The 22,072-nt window shown below is 44.4% G+C and overlaps 1 protein-coding gene across 6 annotated transcripts in view; it reads right to left on the bottom strand.

Moving 5' to 3' along the window:
- Positions 1-22,072, bottom strand: part of Mcc (MCC regulator of WNT signaling pathway) — a 389,841-nt gene that overhangs the window by 113,318 nt on the left and 254,451 nt on the right. The gene's annotated exons all lie outside the window — the stretch shown is intronic.

The raw sequence follows: 22,072 nt of genomic DNA, 5'->3' as shown, positions 1-22,072 counted from the left end.
GCAGTCTTGCCTAGGAGTTTAGGATGCAGCCTCTTAGAACCCATTCCAGTCTGATGGTTCTCTCCTTTTACACCAGCACGCACTGGGGGGAAAGGTGAGTGGGAACCAGAGCAGAGTGCATTCTTTGTATGTGAAAAAGAAGACTGGAGACCACCCCAGCAACACTAGCTTTCTTTTTCCCTTTCATTAAGTCCTGGCAGCTGGGACTCCTAACAGCAACCAGAGCACGGAATTCACACTTCATTTCCCAGTGTGCCGTGTGGCAGCCAAGAACAGTGGTGGTGACATACCTTCAGGGCCAGGGACTGACTACTCAGAGGACAGCAGTCAGAGGTGGGCATAGATTCCAAGTGATGAACCCCAGAAGCAATACCATCCCTTCCTCTAGGCCAGACAGGCTAGGGTAGAAAAATAAAGACAACCGACACCAAAAATTTGAATGTCTGGACATCAAATATCTGGGGGTCTTGACATATTTCCCCCTCCTGGGATAGAGAAACTGGATCTATCACTACCAACTTCTGTCTTTCAACAACCATTCTTTTTCAAGGCAGGGTTTCTCTGTGTAGCCCTGGCTGTCCTGGAACTCATTCTGTAGACCAGAGCTGGCCTTGAACTCACAGAAACCTGCCTGCCTCTGCCTCCCAAGTGCTGGATTAAAGGAGAGAGCCATCACTGCCAGGCTCTCAACAACCATCTTTAAAGTGCCTCAAATCATTCAAAGTTGCCCATGGATCTGATATTTGTAAAGTTAATCAACTACCTTATTCTAGGAATTACATGCTTTGGGGGGAATTTTATGTTCACCAACAATGTGCAAAAAAATTATCAAGTCATCTCCTGGAGAAACAGCCACCGAGTTTCCTTGTGATGCATTTCTCACACCTGGTGCAGAAGTAAGCCAATAGCTAGCCCCATCAAGCCTCTTTCCAGCTTATTTATGTTACCCATGCTCATCACCATGACAACTAGAGAGTTCTACGGTATTCCTATCTACAAGGGGAGCCTTAATATTTTGCTTAAAAAGGTGCCTTTTCCCAGATAAATTCCAGATGCTAAGAGAATTTTCACATCCATTAAATTTCATTTCACTACATCATGTGATCTGTTCCTAGAAACTTTCTGGGGGGAAAATTTAAACCAAAGACAAAGCACTTGAACTTTTTTTCTCCTTGGCAGCCAATGCACAGACTTTAAAAAAAAACAGATTTTTAAAAAGCTTGCTTAAGAAATAAGCTATATTCCATAGAAATATGCTTTTGGAATATGCTGGATGACACGTATAAACTAGGCATGGTGAAGCATGTCTATAATCCCATTGCCCAGGAGGATGAGGCAGGGGGATTTTGAGTTTGAAACAAGTCTGAGCGACATGATGAGATCCTGTCTCAAAGCAATGGTTGTAAACATACAGTGTAAATCATAACACATATCAAATCTTAACCTGTGGCGAGTTGAAGTTCTAGAACATACTGTATGCAAAACAGTCTGAGTTGAATAGTTTGCACAGGTGACAGAAAACATACTTTTCAAATATATCTGAGGTGTAGCCCTCTTAATGGGTAAAGGCAGAGCAAAAAGATTGGGGATGAAGAAGGGAGAGTGTGGAGATAAAATGGACTTGCCCACAAAGCTCCTTTCTGGACCTGTATTTTATGCCTTTCAGACTGCAAAGCTGTATGCAGACCGGGTCCAGAGGAAGCATCTACTTGGGCAGTGACAGCCTCTGTAACCTTCTGAAGGAGACTTAGTAGGTGCAATCAAAGATGGCATAAGTAGCTGAGCAAACAAGGTTTTAAGACAAGCTCCTTCCCCGCCTCGACTCCCATTCCCAGCTCCAGGCCCAGAGCATCCCAGGTTGCTCTGTAATCGAAATTCTGGACCTGTCCCCATCCCAGACTCATTGTCCTCTGTCTCGGAGACACAGGAAGAGGAGATACTGGCTCACATTGTGCCTGACTTTGGTGGGTGAGAAGTGAGGAGGGAGAGGGAAAGAGGGGAGGAAATCAACCCAAAGGAGAGAAGAGCAGAGCAGATGGTAACACCATATATACCACACAGACAGTCATCCTTCAGGAAGCCAGGAAATTCGGAAGGAGACAGGAAAACTAGGAACAGGAGATGAACAGAATAAGGTCTAAAAAATAAACCTGTCCTTTGAAAGGCATCCCTTTATAGGATTTTTTCAGTGCCCAGTTGTTTCAAATCTCAATTGTCATCCTTACAAGTATAAGCAGCAACAGCAAGCATCTGAGGATCAGAGGGGCTTAGATGGGTCGAGAGAGCTAAAGGCTGCTCCTAGAAAAGAAAAGAATGCTCAGGTATAGAGTTAAGGCTGTCAATGTACAAGTTTAGAGGATGTCTATGGGTCACGGTGACTGTGGGGAGACATAAGGGCAGGCTTCTTAATGGGTACTGACTTCCCTTCTTGTGTTCAGTTGCCTTCTGAAGTGGGATGCTCCAGGAGAAAAATAAAAAGTTGTACAACCAGGCTCTCCTATGTGAGTGCTTGCAGGAACGACCAGAGGGCTGTCTAGAAAAAAACAACAACAAAACCGCCTCATTTCTTTAATAGTAGCTATTCAGGCAACAAGAGGCAATTTAGAGACTAGCCAGCAAAGTGCAAAGATTGGCATAAGTGATGCTGCTTCTACTCTGTTCTGGCTATCATGCATTGCTCAATTTCACTTTGGCAAAATAGGGTACTTTCTTCTGGGATAAGTACCTGGTACTTTGGCTACAGTTACAATGACGGGATTACACAGACAAACCACACACCCTGAACTCTGCTGCAAATGTGGTAAGATTTTTAGCAAGATGCACAAATGGGCTTTGTTGTTGTTGTTTGCTTGTTTTATAAAACAGGTCAGGACCTCTGTGGGCAGAGTAGTCAATATGAGGATTCTGAGAGATAAAGGTGGGTAAAGTGCTTGTCACACAAACCTAATGATCCGAGTCGAGTCCCCAGAATCAACATAAAGATGGATGGAGAGACCAAGTTTACAAGGCTGTCTTTTTTACTCCCATATGTACTCTGGCACATGTGCACCTACACATAACACATGCGCACCCGTGCACACACACACACACACACACACACACACACACACTTTTTGGGAGGGGATTTTAAGACAGGGTTTCCCTGTGGCTTTGGAGACTGTCCTGGTACTAACTCTTGTAAGACCAGGCTGGTCTCAAATTCACAGAGATCCCTCTGCCTCTGCCTCCCGAGTGCTGGGATTAAAAGCATGTGCCACCACCGCCTGGCCAGATCGAGAGCTTTTAACACACAATGCCGAGGCAGGAGGAAGGGAGTGTAGGGCGAGGATAATATTAAAAAGATGGCTGAAATTAATGATCTGAAACTATCTGTTTCCTAGCCCCTTTCTGAAGGGATTTAACTAATAAATCCCAGCCTTCTGGTGAATCCTAGGGGGAATCCTGGTGAGGTGTGCCCAGATTGTTGGTCCAGATCACCAGTATTTGACACCTAAGAAGATGTCCTTTAGGTCCACCAGTTACCTTATTCTAGGACACATCTCCAAAAGTCCTTATCATAGCACTTAACTAATGAAAAAAAATTAAATTCACTAAAGTTCACATATAATAGACTGAATGTATACATTGGTATATTTACATTTTGTAACTGAAAAAGACTAACATCTACCAGATACTTTGTAGAGAAAGCCACAGCACACTATTATTTTTTATTTTTGTGCATTAATTTAAGCTTAGAACACATATGATGGGAGATGTGATTCTGTAAATCTGTCTCTTATTGGTTGTCAATAAAGCACTGTTGGCCAATAGGGAAGCAAGATAAGTGGGACTAGGAGTTGAGGAGGATTCTGGGAAAGAGACACAGGCAGTCATGATGTAGCCGCCATAGGAATAAGAGGTCCGGACCCTTTTCTCTGGTAAGAGAAATACTTAGATTAGCAATTATGGGTTAAATACTTAAGTCAGAGATAGCCAGTAAGAAACAAGCAAACGGCCAAGCTTCATAATTAATACAGTGTCTTTGTGTGCTATTTGGGGGTTCAGACAGGAGGGTGGCAGGGCCCAAGTGGCTGGCGGGGAAAACTATACACACATAGGTTTAATTTCCGTAAAAATGTTTACCACATAAATATGTGTTTTGTGTGAGCCTAGATGGGTATTGGAAAAACACCAGCTAACAACAACTATGTTGTCACCCCTCATTAAGGAGGGTGATGAAAACTTCTGTGTTGTTTGACTTGCTACAATGGACATGTATAGATTTGTCCTTGAAAGGAAAAGCTAATGAATTATTCTTGGAAATGAATAGACATGTCAACAAATTTTGGAAAATGAATATTAACAGTGCAAATGTAAACTGAACGAAGAACTATCAGATGCAGAACAAACCAAATCATGATCCCCATTAGGACACACCTGAGACAACCAAGCTCTGATGACTCAAAGTTGAAGAGAGGTACTACAATTAGCTTCCCTTTGATTGCAGGGACTTGTTTATTCTGCTTATCTCAAGACAGAGCTAATAGACCAGATCACTTTCAAAGGTACTAAATGGTTCTCAGCATTTGGGTATATTCCAGGAAGACTAAGTTAATTTAGCTATTCACAGAGTGGCACATTTGACAGGGACAATGCAAATTAGATCTCTGTAGTGAGTATTCGATTAGCCACTCAAACTGGAGGGAGAATAGTGACAGGCGAGTAAAGATGATGTCACAGAGGTGACAAGCCATTGAACTTTAGAAAGCAGTTTAACGTGTTTTGAAACACATGCAGGAGGCTGTATGAAATTTGTGTGAGGTTGCAAATTTGCTGGAAGGAGATTAATTAAAGATCAATCACATGGCACTCTTTAAAATGCACTTAAAACTGTCTTTTCCTCTTAGGAAGAGATGATGCTCATCCCAACTACTCTGTCCCCTAGAGTGGCTTTCATGATTGTTTTCAACCCTTAAGTCATTGGCCATATGTGGATCTTGATATAAATTTAGTGCGTGGTCAGCATGCATTTAGATTAAAAAATAAGAAAGTCTGAGGGGCTGGAATTGTGTCAGCAATTAGGAGTGTGTCCTGCTTTCCCGGAGGGTCCCATCTTCTACATCAGGTGACTCACAACCAACCACTTGTAACTCCAACTCCAGAGAGACCCAGTCAACATCTCTTGCCTCCAAGGGCTCCTGCCCTCACATACCACCCCCCAAACATATATGTACATAATTAAAAATAAAATAAATATTTGAAAAGTCAGAAAATTGTTGTTTAAAACAGGCCTGATTTTCCTGCCTTTGATCTCAGCCATCAGGAACAAACCCACTTTCTCTCAAGTCTTGATTGCCACATCCTGTGCTAATTTTCAACAAGCTAATCATTAAAAGGAAGAGAAAAGCCACGTTTATTGATCTATCAGAAAACTCAAGAGATAGTTTCCTCTGCCCCTGTATCTCTCCCCCACAAAAGGTATGTTACCTTGAGTAAGTAGTTTTGCATTTTGATTTCTCCCTGAGAAGTCATCCCCAAATGCCCTTTGCCTGAAAATTAAAATACCTCCTAAGAGCAAAAGAGATTAGAACAATAACACCAGGCTACAGCAAGTGGAGTGCTCCATTAACAGACAAGCAGCTGCCTGTCAACCCTTACTTTAAATCGTCACTTCTGTAGTCACAAGGCCAGCAGCTGGGAAGTCAAAGACCATTTTTGGCAGCAGAGTTCTCAGAGCCAAGGACATGAACTATATAAGCTCTAGAATATTCCCCAACACACAGGGATGAAACAATGATCTCCAAAACCAGCATGTACAAGGGTGAGCCGCTCCCCTGTTCTCCAGGCCTGTGTGTTCAGCTGCCTTCCCAGATGAACAGACTCTACACCCCCAAAACTCAGCTTGTCTTCTTGCCTTGCAAGCCTCCCTACCCCCCACATGCACCAGATCGACAGCCAATCATCCTGTTTGTTTGAATGAACAAATAAGGTCAAGAGCCAGGTTGGACAGGGTCATTTGTCGACCTAAGTCAGGGGTTCGGGTTCCCCCCAAACCTTTCCTCCCTAACTTGCATTCTTACCCATTTCTGTTGCTCACACCTCAGAATTCTTTCTGGGAGCAGGCTATTCTGCATGCCCACCATCATCACCAGGCTAGCTCAGAGACCACTGCTCACCTGGATCAAGGCAACAGGGTTTTGAACTGGCTTCCTGCTTCCAGCTTTCTGTGTCAATTTCTCTCCAAAAAAGAGTCAACACTCTGTGGTACAATTCTGAATACATGGCCCTCTCACTAAAAGAAAAACAAGCACTACTTTCCCAGTGGCTACCCTCAGGCAGAGTCTGAATCCCCCAACAGGGCCTAAAAGCATATTCCTTCCCCAACCCCGCACTCCTGGCATCACTCCCAGAATCCTCGCTCTTCACATCAGGCCACGACTCACAGTTTCTCTGTGGCCTTGCTTCTTGAGCTTTCTTCCCTTGGTCTGTGAATGCCTGAGGAGTGGAAATTGTGTTTGATTGCCTCCACAGCACCCAGCACTTGTGCCCGGCCGAAAGCAGATACTGAATGGACCCACCTCAAAGGTTAGCATCGATCAATCCCTCTGCAGTGGCAACTACGGAAAAACCAAACCAAGCATCCCAGAGGTCACCCCGCTGTTTGTACAATTATACAATATGGGCTTGCAGCAACGGTTAGGAAATTATTCCACCAAGAAAACCTAGAGCCGGCTTGATGCTTACTCACTGACCTCAGTCACTGAACCCAAAAACAACTGGTAATGTTGAAACTAGAGATTTGGTTCTGTAGACAATTGTAAGCAGTATTAACAGCCATCAGCCTTCTCCATTAAAATCACCTCAGCTAAGGAGATCACACATGCAAACAAAAATCAAGACTGTAATAGTTACTGGGCGATGTCTCCAGGACCCTTTTCAATGTGTTTAGCTTGTCTGTTGGTTTTTCTTTAAAAAGCTATTGGCATAATATGTATGTATTATTGAGTTAGTAGGGTTTTGTATGAACTGTCCCAAGTGAGAGCACACAGGCTTCCTATTATTGTCCTAATGGCTGAACAAATGCATTCAGGTTTATATACTACAGTGTCCTTAATCACATTTATGTTGCTTCTTATCTCCATTAACTTAAAATATGCTGTAACATAAAAATGTTTCCTTGTTTTTTAAAATTAGGACAGAACCCCCCCCCATTCTAAGATTTCTTCAGCATGTGAAAGAATTTGAAAAAAACGATCAAACAGACAAACAATAAACCATCCTGGGGACACTGTCCAAATGAACAATTGTCCCAACAGTTGCTAGCATAGAAAGAGACAGAGGTGGGGCTTTCAAATCACCTGCACAGCTGGCAGACTAAGAGAACCAAGCGGGCAAAGGGCTATGAGTGGTGAGGGGAGTCTGAGGGGGAAGAGAGGCTGCTGAGACGGAATGTGGATGGGGACACACTGTGGGAAAAGTCCTTCTGGGTCTGTTTGTTCTTCATGCTCAAGCGCTTAACTGAGACTCTTCACATCTGCCGGTCTGGTTCAGAAACAAGTAGCCTAGATGACAGCATTTCAGAGAGTACAGATTTTCCAGTACAGTGGCCAAATGTCTAGTTCAAAGTCATGGTAGAAGGCAATGGAGAACCTTAGAAACTAGAAGATAACAAGCAGATAGGGAAGGGGGCCCCAGGGTAGAAAACTTACCCATGAGGCTCTTTGGAAAGGGTATCTGAAAAAAAATTTCATAAACCACTCTGCCACACCAAGTGGTCACTACATGAGTGTTTCCTCCTTGTCCCCAAGTCTATCCCTTGCAGTGATGGCTATGCCTCTACCAACAGCTGCCTTCTTCCTTCTATAGTAGTGGTTCTCAAAGTGTGGGTCATGACCCCATAGGGTTGAATGAGTTTTTCAAAGGGGTCACCAAAGCCCATCAGAAAACACAGATATTTATATTATGATTCACAACAGTAGCAAAATTGCAGTTATGAAGCAGCAATGAAAATAATTTTATGGGTAGGAGTCACCACAACATGAGGGACCTATTAAAGGGCCACAGCATTAGAAAGGTTGAGAACCACTGCTCTATAGGCTTCTCATAAAATTCAATCCGGCACTCAGGTAAATAGTGCCTTTCGGTTTGCTGTCTCCCATACTGCTGTGTTAACCTCCATGTTTTCCCATGTCACTTCTGTCAGGGAACAACAAAACCCTTCTAGACATCTCCTCCTTAATTGCTGCGTTCTGTGTTCCTTTCCTTGTGCCCACAGCACAAAGTCATCCCTAATGGAATTCAAGTAGGTCTGAAGCCTTTCTTCAAACAGAGCTGTGGTTTCAAAGTGATTGAAGCCACTTCTATCTTTCCCACTTCTCCCATGAACGTCTTACAATAATATTTATACAACCTCTAGGAAACCCAGACCGCTGTTAAGCCTTGAATTCAATGGAGCTTCAACATAAGGAGAACACAAAGTGGCCAGTGAGTCCCACCTTACAGTTGGAAACGCTGGTCATCTCTCAATGCACCACCCCCCAGTCACACTGTTTCCATGTCTCATTCAGTACCCTACGGAAAACCTTCAGGAACACAGTCTGCTTTTAGCAGATGCTGTCATCCCTGTAAATCCATGTAATGTTCACAAAATAAATCCAATGCTCTCTGCTGCCCATAGAGCCACATTAATCTTCTGACCGACACCACAGAACTCGGCGGCCCTCCCCTCCTCCATCTGCTGTAAGTAGGGCAAGTGTTTTCCTCATGTTAATTGTGCTGACAGATGAGGATCAGAAGGGCTTTAATCCATTTGCAGGAGCATTTGTCTTCTCAGAGGCTGTTAGAAGCAAGTATGCTGGCTATTGGGAACAGGGGAGCCATTTCAGGGCAGAGCTTGGTGCTCAAAAGTGACTAGCTTGCCTTTCCCCGAAGAGGAAAAGCAGAAGAAATTCTGCTCCAACCTGCTTCAGAGATCTTTGGCTGTCTTTGTGGTTGTGCTTTGATTTTTTTTTCTTCTGCAAAATGGTATAGATAGTATTGTTTTATAAAATGAGGACATGTTCAGTCAGTTTGTTTTGACTTAAAATGTGTCTTCTCATTTACCAATCACACACAAAGATCTCTAAGTGAAAAATACATGCACTCCAATTCGGGATTTGTCTACAAACACCAACATCTCTACTAGGGACTGTGTGCATTTTGTGGGGAGAATCACTGGAGAACATCAACCCAGAGGCCTACCCGTTTGATAAGAAGTAGCGCTTTGACAAAGGCACATGAGGCTCAACTCCTAGTTCCTACAGCTTTACCTCCATGACCAGTTGTTGTCAATATTCTTCTGTCTCCAATGCTGCCAGGCAGTGGTGGCGCATGCCTTAATCCCAGCACTCGGGAGGCAGAGGCAGGCGGATCTCTGTGAGTTGGAAGCTGGGCTGGTCCAACAGCCTCCAAAACAATACAGAGAAATCCTGTCTCGTAAAACAAAAACAAATTAATGAGAGAGCTACAAAGTAATGAGAAAAACTAAATTATGAGTCATTTAATGTTCTTGACTGCCCCCCATTCAGAGTTCTACTTTGTAAATCATCATGTACAATGCTTACAATTGAAGTTACAGTCATCAGAAAGCCATGTATAATTTTGTAGAACTAAAACCTTGACTTGCCAAACTGGTTACACTAATGCCACAGTCCCTTCAAGAGCCACATTCTCAACACTTGGGACAATTCAGCACTCCTGATGTTGGCTGACATCTATAAAATACAGTAAGAATAGAAGGTACTGCAGCCTCAGCTACTGCTGCCATCAGAGTGGGGTCAAAACCAACTGCTCTTCTCCAGCCTCATTTTTCTGAGATACAACGTGAGAGGAGTCCAGGGGGACTCGATGAACTGCATCAATGCGTATGAACCGATGAAAGCAGTTAGCACAGGTAACAAGCACATGGTGCGGGGCTTGCAGCATTTACTCTCAAAAGGCAAGTCACAGATACGACTCATTGGTCCTCTTCAGATGTGGAAGTCAAGGTCCCCCAACTAAAATGAAAGACAACAGAACTCTACAGCCATGGAGGTGGCTCCAGGGAAAGCCCTGAGCCACCTGTCAGCCGTGTCACTGGCTCAGCAACAGCAGGAGAAGGCTCTGTGGAAGAAACAGGCCAGAGCTGCACCTGCTCCTGTCAACTCAGTGGGCTGCTGAGAGCCTCCTCGTGCTTCCTGTGGTTAGTCCTTCCCTGTGGACTTAGGTTCTGTGGAAGGGGACTGGCTTTAAGGGGTTGGGGGGCTATAGAAGAGAAGGACCTGAACTACATTTCATGCACTCTGCTGCCTTTTCTTCAAGAACTCACAAGGTGGCCTCCGTAGGCTTGCTGTTCTATTAGAGCACTTGAACCAGGCCTAATAGCACAGTGTGATGAATGATACACATATCTTTTTTGGCTAATTAGATGGTAAGTGATTCACTAATTCAAACTATACTTCTCAGGTATCTGCAGTGGGACAGGCTTTCTGTAAGTGGCAGAGGTTACAAAAAATGTAAAGATATTCTCTTAATTTTAAATTTCTTAGAGCTGAGATTGGAAGAGAGATTACAACAGGTAGGAAGAATGAGAGATGGGGGAAGAGGGTCTGGGTTGGCAGAAGAGATTAAATGGAAACGCTTATGAGTTACCCAGGGCACATGGAAGTACTGTGTGAATTTCTCAGTGCACATGCAAGGGCTGCATGAGTTACCCAGGGTACACAGAAGTGCTGTATGAGTCACCCAGGGAATATGGCTGCTGGGTGATAGGCCTTGGCAGCTGGTGCTCTGGGCTTCTCAGGAGCCCATCTGCTTCTTACTGTTATTTATTTAGAAGGTTAGCCAAAGTTCAGGTTCTCACTCACAATCCGGGGAGAAGAGCACCAATTCACACACTGGGAAACATTTAAGCTGGGGGATGGGGCACAGAAAATTTTCTTTCCTAATGCAATTCTCTATATTTCAACTTTTTCTTACTGCAAATCTTTCTTCCTTTGGGTGCCAGGTCAGAGAGAATGTCAGACCTTTAAGAAAATCCTTTCCTATATGAAAAGAAAGAAGGGTGGAGTAGATGTTACATCCCTCATAAAATGTCAGCATCATACTGTAAAGGCCACTCCGCCCTTCCTCGGGAGGGGCCTGGGCTTTCCATGGTGTTCAATTCCAAACAAGCTTGAAGAAGGGGCAATCATTCACTACAACAAATGAGAATCAACCCTCAGCTGTGTGGGTAGAAACACTGCCTCCAGTACAGAAAGGTCAGATTCTGACCATCCCCAGAGCTAGTCCTCTATTTGGAGATGTGTGAAGACTCAAAATCCACACCTGGAGAGCAGAGGTGGGGGGCAGGATGAGTCCAGGCAGACAAAACTATCAGGAAACCAGAACTATGAACAACAGTGGTCATGGGTCTGTATCGTGCATGAGAAGGGTCAGAAGAAGAAAATGGGAAGAGTAATTCAAGCTGTCTGTACATGCCTACAACCCCACTCCTGGTCCTGATTCTTCTATACAATTTTCAACTCATTTCCAGCACAGTGTCAAAGTCCATTTGTTCCCACTCCAGAGTCCATGAGAGGAGACTGCTGACTATTAAATTTTAGATTGGTCTTCTGAAGACCTGTAATCTCATAATACCACAGTTTGCTCTTAACATTTCACCACATTTTTGTGGAGATGGACCTGGACACTATCAGTAATTTACCCAGAATAATCCAGATTCTTAACCCACAGCTATGTTTCTATCTAAAATTGCAAAAAAAAAAAAAAAAGAAAAAAAAGATACAGTATAAGCTTTTAAATTTTCCCTATCCTCTTCCTAAATTCAATTGTTTTCTTTCCTAACTGGGAAGCATGCTTTTCTTTTCCTGGATTGGTTCAGAAGAGTACGAAGGAAAAATTATGCCAACTTAGAAAACTTTTTTTTGGTAATTGGTGTGGTGGCCCATGGCTTTTGCAACTATTAGAGACAGTGGGTAACAAGGATATTAATGAAAAGTAGCAGAAGAGAGGGCATAACCCCGGAACATACAAGTCTCAAAGCATAGAAGGCAATTTTTGCATAAAACCCTTAGATAACTCTACAGACTAGACAACTGACAGTTCCAACTCCGTCATCCATTCAAAGCAGACAGGCATAAGATCTTAATTTTACATAAAGGAATCAATATTATCCTGGCATTTACAATGAAACAAAGAAAGCACCACTGTCAGATCTCTACCCATATGCAATCCCAAACTCCATTTCTATACTGAAAGAAAGACACAGGGTGCTTTTGTGACAGAAAGAACCAGGAAGGATCTGGTGACCATGCATAGTCTCACACTACCAGCCTGAAGCAAATCCCTGGCCTGAAACCCACAGCCTCTCCATATAGCTGAGACCTCATCTTTAAGAGAAGGGAGTGAAATGGGGCTGCACTCATCCACTCTGAACCCTGGACTGTAAGCTGTCTCCTACAAGAGCTGTGAGTTCTTTCTCGGGGATATCAGGGATGCTGAGGTGGCTATACAAAAGGGAAGGCTGGAGAAAACAACTCCGTGGACTGCAGGGAATAGTAGAGGCTCTGACAGCACAGCAGGCAGCAAGGACCTTCCTGTTTCCACAGACTTGACCCCAAAAGAAAGGTCCCCACATCCATTTTGTTTGACATCCCAAATGGCCTGTTTATAGGATTCCAAATTTTACAACTCTGCACCCACCGAGGAGTGTGTAGAGCGACAGTTTACCAAATCCAATTGCTCTGGAGCCATTGCTGTCCCCAGCATGCTAAAGTAATTTACTATGAGTCCAAGAGAGAAATACGGTTCAACAGCAGAACATATTAACAAGATTTAAGAATTCTGGTTCACACTAAGTTCACTGTGAATTGAAAGCCAAGATCAGTGGCAGGGGTGGGTATTTGCTGCCTGAGCTCCTGGTAGCTAGGGAGAGTGTGAAGACTGGGAAGTCCCCTAATTTGTAAAAGGACATACAGACAGGTAAGTGCACACTCAGAATAAAGCAACCAGGACCCAGAGGAGACTCAAGAAAAAAAAAAATAAACAAAAACAAAAACCGATTTCTTTTGCTGCAGAGAGAGGACAGAGTAGCCAGCAATGTGTAAACCCAGTATGTAGATTTGATGGGAATTGCAGTTATATAGGTGGGGTGGGGGTGGGGAGCCCCTGGAATACTTTGTAGGAGTCCCCAGGAATAGATTCTTGTACCGGTGTGACCAGTGGGCAGTCAGTCATGATGACTTGATTAGAAACAAAGGTGGCTTCCTCCTTTGGCCACTGTCCTCACCCTCCCTAATTAACACCATGTCCTTTAAAACAAAACTACAAGCCTGGCGTTTGATATGGCCCTTGCAGGCATAAAGTCTGCCCTGCAGCAATACCTTTACCTGATTTTTTTTTTGGTTGTTTTTAGTGTTGGGGATATAATCTCTGAAATCAGGCATTCTGGGCAAGGAGCTAGGTCCCAAGTCTACCTTTACTTGATGTAAATGAAAATTTAATATTTAAGACCAACTGGAGAAGACACACACACACACACACACACACACACAGTTTTCAAGAGAAAAGTCCTGGCACATGGTTATGAACTCTTTGGAGGGTCACCATGGACATCACCCTCGTTGCAAGGACAAAGGTTCTAATCATGCTATACTTGGGAGCAGTGGTCCTTAACCAAGAGTCTATTTGTTCCTAGAGGGCGTTTGGTACTGAATGGAAGCTGTCTTGGTTTCAATATAGAAGGCAGGGGAAAGGATGTTGCTTGGTACCTGACAGTGAGCACACACAACACCTGCATGGCAGCATTCTGATAGAAACCCTGCTTTAGGGGAATTTGGAGAATTACTGGTCTCCAGATAGAAACTTAAAGGTCCCTCAGTATCTGGTCCCAGCCAACAGTCCTGAACTCATCTCCACATGTGTGGACTATAGTTTCTAATCTACTTCTCGCCTGCCCCATCACTGTCAGTCTTCCTCCTGCCTTTTAAGTAGAGGTAGCCAGCCACACCTACCCCTGCCTGGATTACAGCCAAACCCTTCGATCCCTACTCATCTTCCAAGGCCACTAGCCACATTATCTCCATCTCAAAGCTGACTCTGAAGTCTCCTTACCTAAATTAGATTGCCTCTTTTTGAACTCATGTATTTTCAGGATTGATTTTCTTAATTATTTTTATATTATGTGTATTTGTACGGAGAGTGTACACATGAATGCAGGCACCGTTAGAAGTCAACAGAGGGTGTTAGATCCTCTGGAGCTGGAGAGATAGGTAGTTGTGACTGCAAACACGGGCATTGGGAAGTTGCTCTCAGCTCCTGCAGAAGAACAGGATATGCTCTTAAACACTCAGTCATCACTCCAGCCCTAACTTCCTGTATTTGAAAACTTAGCAAGCCAAACAGAAACGCAAACTCTTACAGTACTATAAACTAGAAGGCACACACTGTGGGATGGGCAAAGCATGGCCTCCGGATGTGCTCAAGCCAGGACTACCACTGCATCACTTTTTATTGGCTCTGGGACCCTGGAAATTCCTCTTTTTAAGGTACTGCTGAGGGGATATGCCACTGAGGATTAAAAAACATTTTTCCCTTAGTCACCAGCTGCTTTGAAGATCAAAGAAGCCCAACGTATTTCAGGGCTTAACCAAGGGAGGCTTCCATGTCCTGGAGCTCCCAAACATTGTCTGGTAGAAAAGACAGTAATAAAACACACTAACAAAAACAAACGTGTACACATATAATCAACTCAGAAAACAAAAGTGAGCCATTTCCCAAAGAGAAATTATTGTTTAGTGTGTGCCACTCAAGTTAAGTGAATTGTGTCACGTGCATCAGGCCCGTCAAAGTTTTCGTGCCTACTTAGACGTTAACAAGAGGCGAATGGACAGATCTGGTGTGTGGCCCTGCTCCGCTGTGATCCCCCTGTCATTCCATAGAATGGAAAGTAGGAGTGAGTAAACCAAGCCATCAATGAGCCTCTCCCATCCCAGCTTTGGGAATGGAATGTAAAAGGGGCCATACATTATTTAGAGCCAAAGAGGTCTGGGCTCAGATGGGAACTGAAGCAACACTTGAGAGTCTGAACCAGTGCCAGCTTGTCCACATTATCTGCAAGCCTTCCCAGGTCCATTACAAACCCCTGGTAGCCACCACTGGGCTTGGTCAAGACTGCCAGGACAAGGACTAGGGGGTCAAACTAAGTTCTTCTGTTCATCAAAAGGAAGTGAAATGTTTCTGATAGCTGTAGCACCATAGGAAGCAGGTAGAAAGAACCACACACAACTGAGGCTTCACCAGACAACTGCACGCATTTAGAATACAGTTTCTAAGGACAGCCACAGGCCACCGGGGCATAGCCACATGGTTGATGCTGGATGTTAAGTAACTTCCAAGAGAATGCAGGATTTATATTTTCACATTTGATAAAGAGGTGTACATTACTAACATCATCAAAGCAGACAGGAGGATGGGAAGAATTTAAGGTTGGGGCACCAAATGTTTTACAGAGGGTCATGGCATGCATGCCTGGCGTTATCTGTAATGGGACACATACTGTTCACATGTCTCTCTTAGTCCTCAAGACTAAGTCTGACACAGGTGCCGTTGGTTATCCCCATCTTGTATCAGGTGGCTGAGTCAAAGGCTGAGCCCACGGCCACAGGACTGGACAGTGGAAGAAGGGACAGGAATCGATACCACTTCTAAAGCCTTTGGCCCAGGCCGACTCTGAGCTCATTTAATTATAAAAGAAGACCAAAGAATGGGACAGGTGTTAAAGCAGATGAGCCATCAATACATAACACAGAAAAAATGTGAGAAAGTAAACCCACGTTTATGGGACAATGATGAATTCCACGCAACATTGTTTTTTTAAACGCAAGGCCTTGAGAGAGTTTCCCGTTCAAGACATCAGGCTGTCCACTAAGCTGTGAAATATAATGGGTGTGTTGCACAAAGAGCTTCAAAGCATCCAGCAGGCCAAAAGAAACACCAACAAACTCCCAGCGCTTCTTGCTCTTCCATTGTTTCAATAGACTTCAAAACCAGTATTCTTGCAACAATCCAACCTCAGCCCAGGGACTGCCGATGACCTCACATCTTGCTACTAACACACCTCAGAGGCCTTTGGTTGTGGTTGGTGAAAGACTAACCACCTCCTTGATTTCAAGTCAAAGCAGCTGAATTGGCCTGAAGGACCAGATCATTGGCAGTGATGGCCACCCCGGTCTGTAAAATCCTGCTCTTTTCCACTGAACCTGGACAACTGGGAAGTTAGCTATACAGATCATCTGAGATCCCTCTGATTGACTTACAGGCAGGTAATTCTGAATCCCACATCCAGTGACTATGTTCTACTGCCTTATAAATTCCTAAAGAGTCACCTCCCAAATGTACAGAGAATAAATAGGACCCAACTGAGCAAACAGGCATCTAGTTCCAAGTGCTGAAGGGGTGTCCTGTAATTTAAAACCAACAATACTCCCCCAATAGGCTCTTGTTAAAGCAATAGTTCTCAACCTTTAGGTTGCAACCCCTTTGAGGGTTGAACAACCCTTCCACAAGGTTGATCATCAGAAAACACAGATATTTAAATTACGATTCATAACAGTAGCAAAATCACAGCTATGAAGTAGCAATGAAAATAATCTTATGGTTGGAGGTCACCATGACACAAGGAACAATATTAAAGAGTCGTAGCATTAGGGAGGTTGAGAAGCAGTGTGTTAAAAGCCCAGTTACCAGCTGTGTTGAGAGGTGACTGGATCTAACTTTACCAATGGATCAAAAGATGAGTTTTTAGATAAATGTGACACAAGATGTAGGCACTATTGCAGGGAAATAACTGGGGATGTACCTTTGAGGGGCTGGACAATGGTCTGGTCCTTTCTTCCTTAGCTGTCTCTCCTCAGTGTTCTGTCTCACCAAGACCCAGTAACGGGGCTGGCTAACCTCTGAAAGGGTGAGCCAGGAACAACACTCCTGAACTGGTTCTCTTGGGTACAGTCACAGCAATGAAAAACTGGCTACTACAGAGGGAGTCCAGTTTGGTGGGATCAGCTTTCATAGTTTGAAAATGGAAACACTTAGTGTTCAGGACATGAATGCATGCCAAATTTACTGCTAGAAGACCAACAACTGGATTCTTATTATCTATGACCTGATTCATACTATCGGAAACAAAGAGGCAGCCCATAACTTCACAGTTAGGTTCTGGCAGGCCAGCCCTCAGTCTTGATACAGATTATCTACACAGCCACGCTGGTCTAAAAGGCCACTCACAAAACCTTCAACAGCCTACAGGACCCAGCCGCATCACCTCCAGCCTACCACCCCTCCTCCTAGCAACTGACCAGGAGCTAAGGTGTCTACAAGGTCTTGGCATATTCAGCCTGTAGCTGCCTTAACAAGGTTAATCAAATCGAGGCTGTCAGATGAATTAGTCACCGTGTTCAGATCTGGTGACAGAAACTTCTGCTGCAAGTCATGAAGGCTTTAGCAAGTGGCTTGTTCTGTTTCTATTAGGAGATAGCAGGCCTAGAGGGAAGGATGAAGGGGCGGAGAGACAATAGTTTTCCTCGATCAGGATCTTTGGCCAGCCATGTGGAGAGAAAAGGTCACATTGAAAAGGAAAGGCTATAAGACTACAGGACGTAGCAGTGTTGGAAGACCCTCATAGAATCTTGGAACACCATGGAGAAATGGTTATAGATTAAGACACATTTAAAAAGACCCTAACCCATGGGGAAATGTTTCTGAACTACAGGTAAAGAGTGCAAAGCTATATACTGCCTGCTTTTCTTCTGATGATAAAACCAAGCAGACTGGACGACAGCCACACACTGGGTTCCAGGTGTGGTGAGCAGCAGATGTTGACTCTGTCTTGCAAAGACACATAGGAAATCACTGGAAAAGCAGCTGTGAGCAGAGGCAAGCAACAGTGTGTGACAACGATCTCAGAGTGGTTCCTTTATGAAGGACGCCTGCCTGGCTCATGGAGGCGAAGGATAATAGCAAGGGGCCCCAGTTTTCATGGCAGAGAGGTGTCTTTGAACACAGACCGTCACGATGTATACACCATCTTCAGAGCCAGGCCAAGAGCCTGTGGCATGGGTGACAGAGGTTATGGGGGGGGGAGTCACAGCACAACCAGGTGTCTGCAGAAGAGGCAGGGACTGTCCTCTACAGATGGTGTGAAGACTGTGAAATGAGCAGAAGCCATCAATCAAATGCTAAAATGATAATCACCTACTTTGACATTTATATCCTCAATGCCACTGGCAGAAGGGAGAGGAGGAGGAGTTTATCTGTCATGCTAGTGATGTCTTTCCATCCGTGACTGACACCTATCAAGGGGGGGAGACCTTGGCTTGCCCCATACGCCTCCACATCAGCACACCATGTTTCTGACCCCACTTGGTTTTTATGAGGCCAGGCTCGGCCTGTCTGCTCTCCTTGCCTGCGGTCCATTTAGAGGACAACGGGCGAGCTCAGCATCACTTTCTCTGGCTATGGTGTAAGCAACAATGGTGCCTGGAGGCCTGTTGCTGGACTGACATTACTGAAATCAGGTATCTAGAAGGCCTTCCAGATGGGCCACATCCTTTCTCTGTGGGGGCCCAAAGCTCAACACAGGAAGGGACAAGTGGACAGAGGAGTGACAGGACAGGGACGGAGAGGATAATGACTGTGAGGACTCCCCTGTGGCAGAGCCCCTCCCTGACATGAGCCATTACTCCTGAGCCACACCTGTGTATACAAGAGGGTGCACAGATAAGAAACAAGGGCACAGGGCAGAGGATGGGTGATTTTTGCTTTAAGTGGAAAGGATGCAGACAGATGACACGAAGTGACAGAACACCATGACAAGGCAGTCCACTGGCAGCCATGATTCTCCACTAAGGAAACAGGCCTAAACAGCGCTGTCCATGTGATTGGGAGCCCAGCTCCACATACCTCCACTTTCAATTTGGCCATTTACCCACAGGTCCCAAATTCTCACGGGATAATAACTGAAGCAGTATCTTGAGATGTTCTGACAAGACATGTTTGCTGGTCTTATTGTATGTAGCTCAGACTGGCCTCAAATTTGCCCTCTTCATGCCTCAAAGTCCTAAATGCTGAGGTTATAGCCAAGATCTACTATACCAAACCAGGGTCATACTTTAGCGCACCTCCAAAGGCAGTCATGGAGGCTTCCCTCTTAGGAACACAGAGCTCTGATGACTCCTTTGGCAATGAGGAGAAAATGATCAACAAGGTACTGGTGTTTCACTAAGGCTGGTTTTTCCTCTTCCTGAACATAAGGTTCTATTCTCAGTAGGAAATCTTTGAATTAGAGGGGAAGCAGAAATATCACTTATATTTCAAATAATTTGAAATTCAGCACAGGTTTTTTGTATGGGTTAAACACATACATATAGAAAGAGAGAGAGGGAGAGAGAGGGGGAGAGGGAGAGAAGGAGGAAGGAGGAAGGGAGGAAACGAAGGAGGGAGGGAGAGGAGAGTACATTTCAGGATTATGTCAGCCAGATGGAATCCTACCTCTAATACTGTGCGATGTGTAACTTTAACAATTTGCACTTCATCTGTAAAAATGGGACTTCTACAATCTTTTCTACTGGTCTCTGAAAACACCAGAGACGATATATAAAGCGTACAATGCTGTCAGACAAGGACATCACTGCTTGGTGGAAGCAGAACCCAGCATGAAGGTTGCTGAATTGTTCAAGCTCCATGTTAATTTCTGGCTCCTGTGGAACCAATGGCTAAGCCCTGATGACTTCAGGTAACATGTGCTTAGTACCTTACAGCTCTGCGAGTCAGGAGCCTTAAAATCCCTTTCCCTGGGCCTAAGTGGAGGTGCTGGCAGGCAGGGCTCCCATGGGAGACTGCAGGAAGAATTTGTTTCCTTATGCCTTCCTTCTAGCTACAGGTGGTTGCCAGCATTCTTTAGTTGGTAACCTCGTCCCCTTTGGGGCCAGCAGCACACCACCTTCAAATCTCCACAGTCACATCTCTCTTCTAGCAATGACTGTCCTGATCCCTGGATCATTCTTATTAAGCCCACCTAGACAACCCAAGCTAATCTGCCATCTTAAGATTCTTAACTGCATCTGTTACCACGTTTAATCATGTCTGCAGATTAGGGTGTGGACGTCTTTGGAGGGACCATCACTTAGCCTAGCAGATGCTCTGACAATATCATGCTCTTTAGGGACAGGGGCAGGGATTTCTTGAAAACAATCTCTCTGTCCACATTCTTATGAAATCAACAGACTTGTTGTCACAACCCTCTGATCTATTCTTTGGTCACTTCTCCCACTGCTTTGAAGCCTTTCATATCTGGAAATACCTTTGTGCCTCATCAGGTTAGTGCTGAGTGCATGTGTGCATACACATTTTATACAGTCATACATTCAAGTCATGCAGAAACATGGCCTATCTAAAACACATTTTCCACTTTTAATTTTGCCTCTCATTATTTGTGGTTTCTGCTCTTTACGTGTACACATGTGTATTTCCATTTATGGGGCCATGTTATACTCCCAAGTCTGGGATTCAACATGGATCTATTTAAGTGAATGGTATACACCCAGGAGTTCCTCCACTATTGTGTTTCTTTTGTAAAAAAATGATTAACCAAAACACAACTCAGGTGACACTTACTATTTTCCTTTAAAAGTGTGTTTTGTGGGCAGTCTTGTTTTTTCCAGTCATCCATACCTGGGGATCATTGTTTACAGAATGCCACTAGTAGCGGTGACACAATTACAGAAATAGCACTTGGATAAAATTATTTGGCCTCCTAAGAACTTGTTCTGCAATCTCAAACCCACAAAGAAAAATAAACATCATTTTTCTGGTTTTCTCAGTGGGGAACAAACAGCAAAATAGTTACAGTTGACAAACGATTGAGAATGTCTTGAATTTGCCGCAGCGACCCAAGAATCCAGTGGGACAATGTGGTGCTAATTTATCCAAGGCTTTCACAAGACGTCACATAAAACACTTTTGAGAAATTTACTGTTGAATGAATGATGACATGTCCAGTATTGATCCACAGAAAAAAATGGGGGAGGGGAGCACTTATCCAAATTCACCAGTAACAACATAACCAGGTCAGCAGCAGTTCCATTACTTAACAGAGTAACATTTAATTCTGAGTACAACTAGATCATTAAGCTAAGCAGCATCCACACCCATTTACAGGGTGGTTGTGCCATAGGCTTTCCCAGTATGCAGTATGGACTAAATATATCCAAGTATTTGTTGAAAGGACCTGCCAAAGGAGGCCAGCACCAACATGGCATGTAGCTCCTTCTTGGTGAGAGGATAGCAGCAGACCTCAAGAGAACATCTCCATCAGTTCTCAACTACAGCAACACTCTCAGCAGGCAGCGCTAAAAGGGTCTTCAGTTGGTTTTTACCATTATCCTGCACCAAGCACCAGGAAGGAAAACCTCTGCCAGTGCTCACAGATGGATATCAAATTGTAACATCAGAACTCCATGCAGAATTCAGTTCACTCCTGGGTCTCAACTAGATACAAATTGCATACTTAGGACGCCCAAAATTTAGAAGAGCCTCCAATAAAGCTATGATAGGCAACTGCAACTTCTTCGCAACTGTCATCATGCCCTATTAATGCAACCACTTCTAGTTTCCCATGAAAGTGATTGGTCACTGTGTGCGTGTGTGGGCTACAGGCCTGAGGTCACTTGGGCTCTGCTAACCTGGTAGAGCCGTGGGTCCGCAGGCCCGAGAAATAGAGGGGGTCTTCGCTGCAGCAGTAGACCACCTATGGAAGGAAGGGGCAGGTACACTGGGGACTTCCTTTCTCATAGTGTTCTGGAAGGCTGATGCCGTTATCTATCTGCAGGAGGCTGTGAGCTGGTTTGTGGCTAGCCACCTACTCTTCTGAACGTGAAGGGTTTGGAACCTTCCTCCTGGGCTGCAGGACAGCAAGGGCTGTCGCTTCCTATGTTCCCTGCCCAACTTAGCACCCAACGGGCAGCATGTGTTCAAACACGATAAAAGCAGACAAACTTCGGAGAACTTGCATACTAACAGA

The sequence above is a fragment of the Mesocricetus auratus genome, unplaced genomic scaffold (genome assembly GCF_017639785.1).
Source record: "Mesocricetus auratus isolate SY011 unplaced genomic scaffold, BCM_Maur_2.0 Super-Scaffold_6730, whole genome shotgun sequence".
Lineage (NCBI taxonomy): Eukaryota > Metazoa > Chordata > Mammalia > Rodentia > Cricetidae > Mesocricetus > Mesocricetus auratus.
Note: the sequence above shows the minus strand (reverse complement) of the source record. Positions and strands in the feature narration are given on the sequence as shown.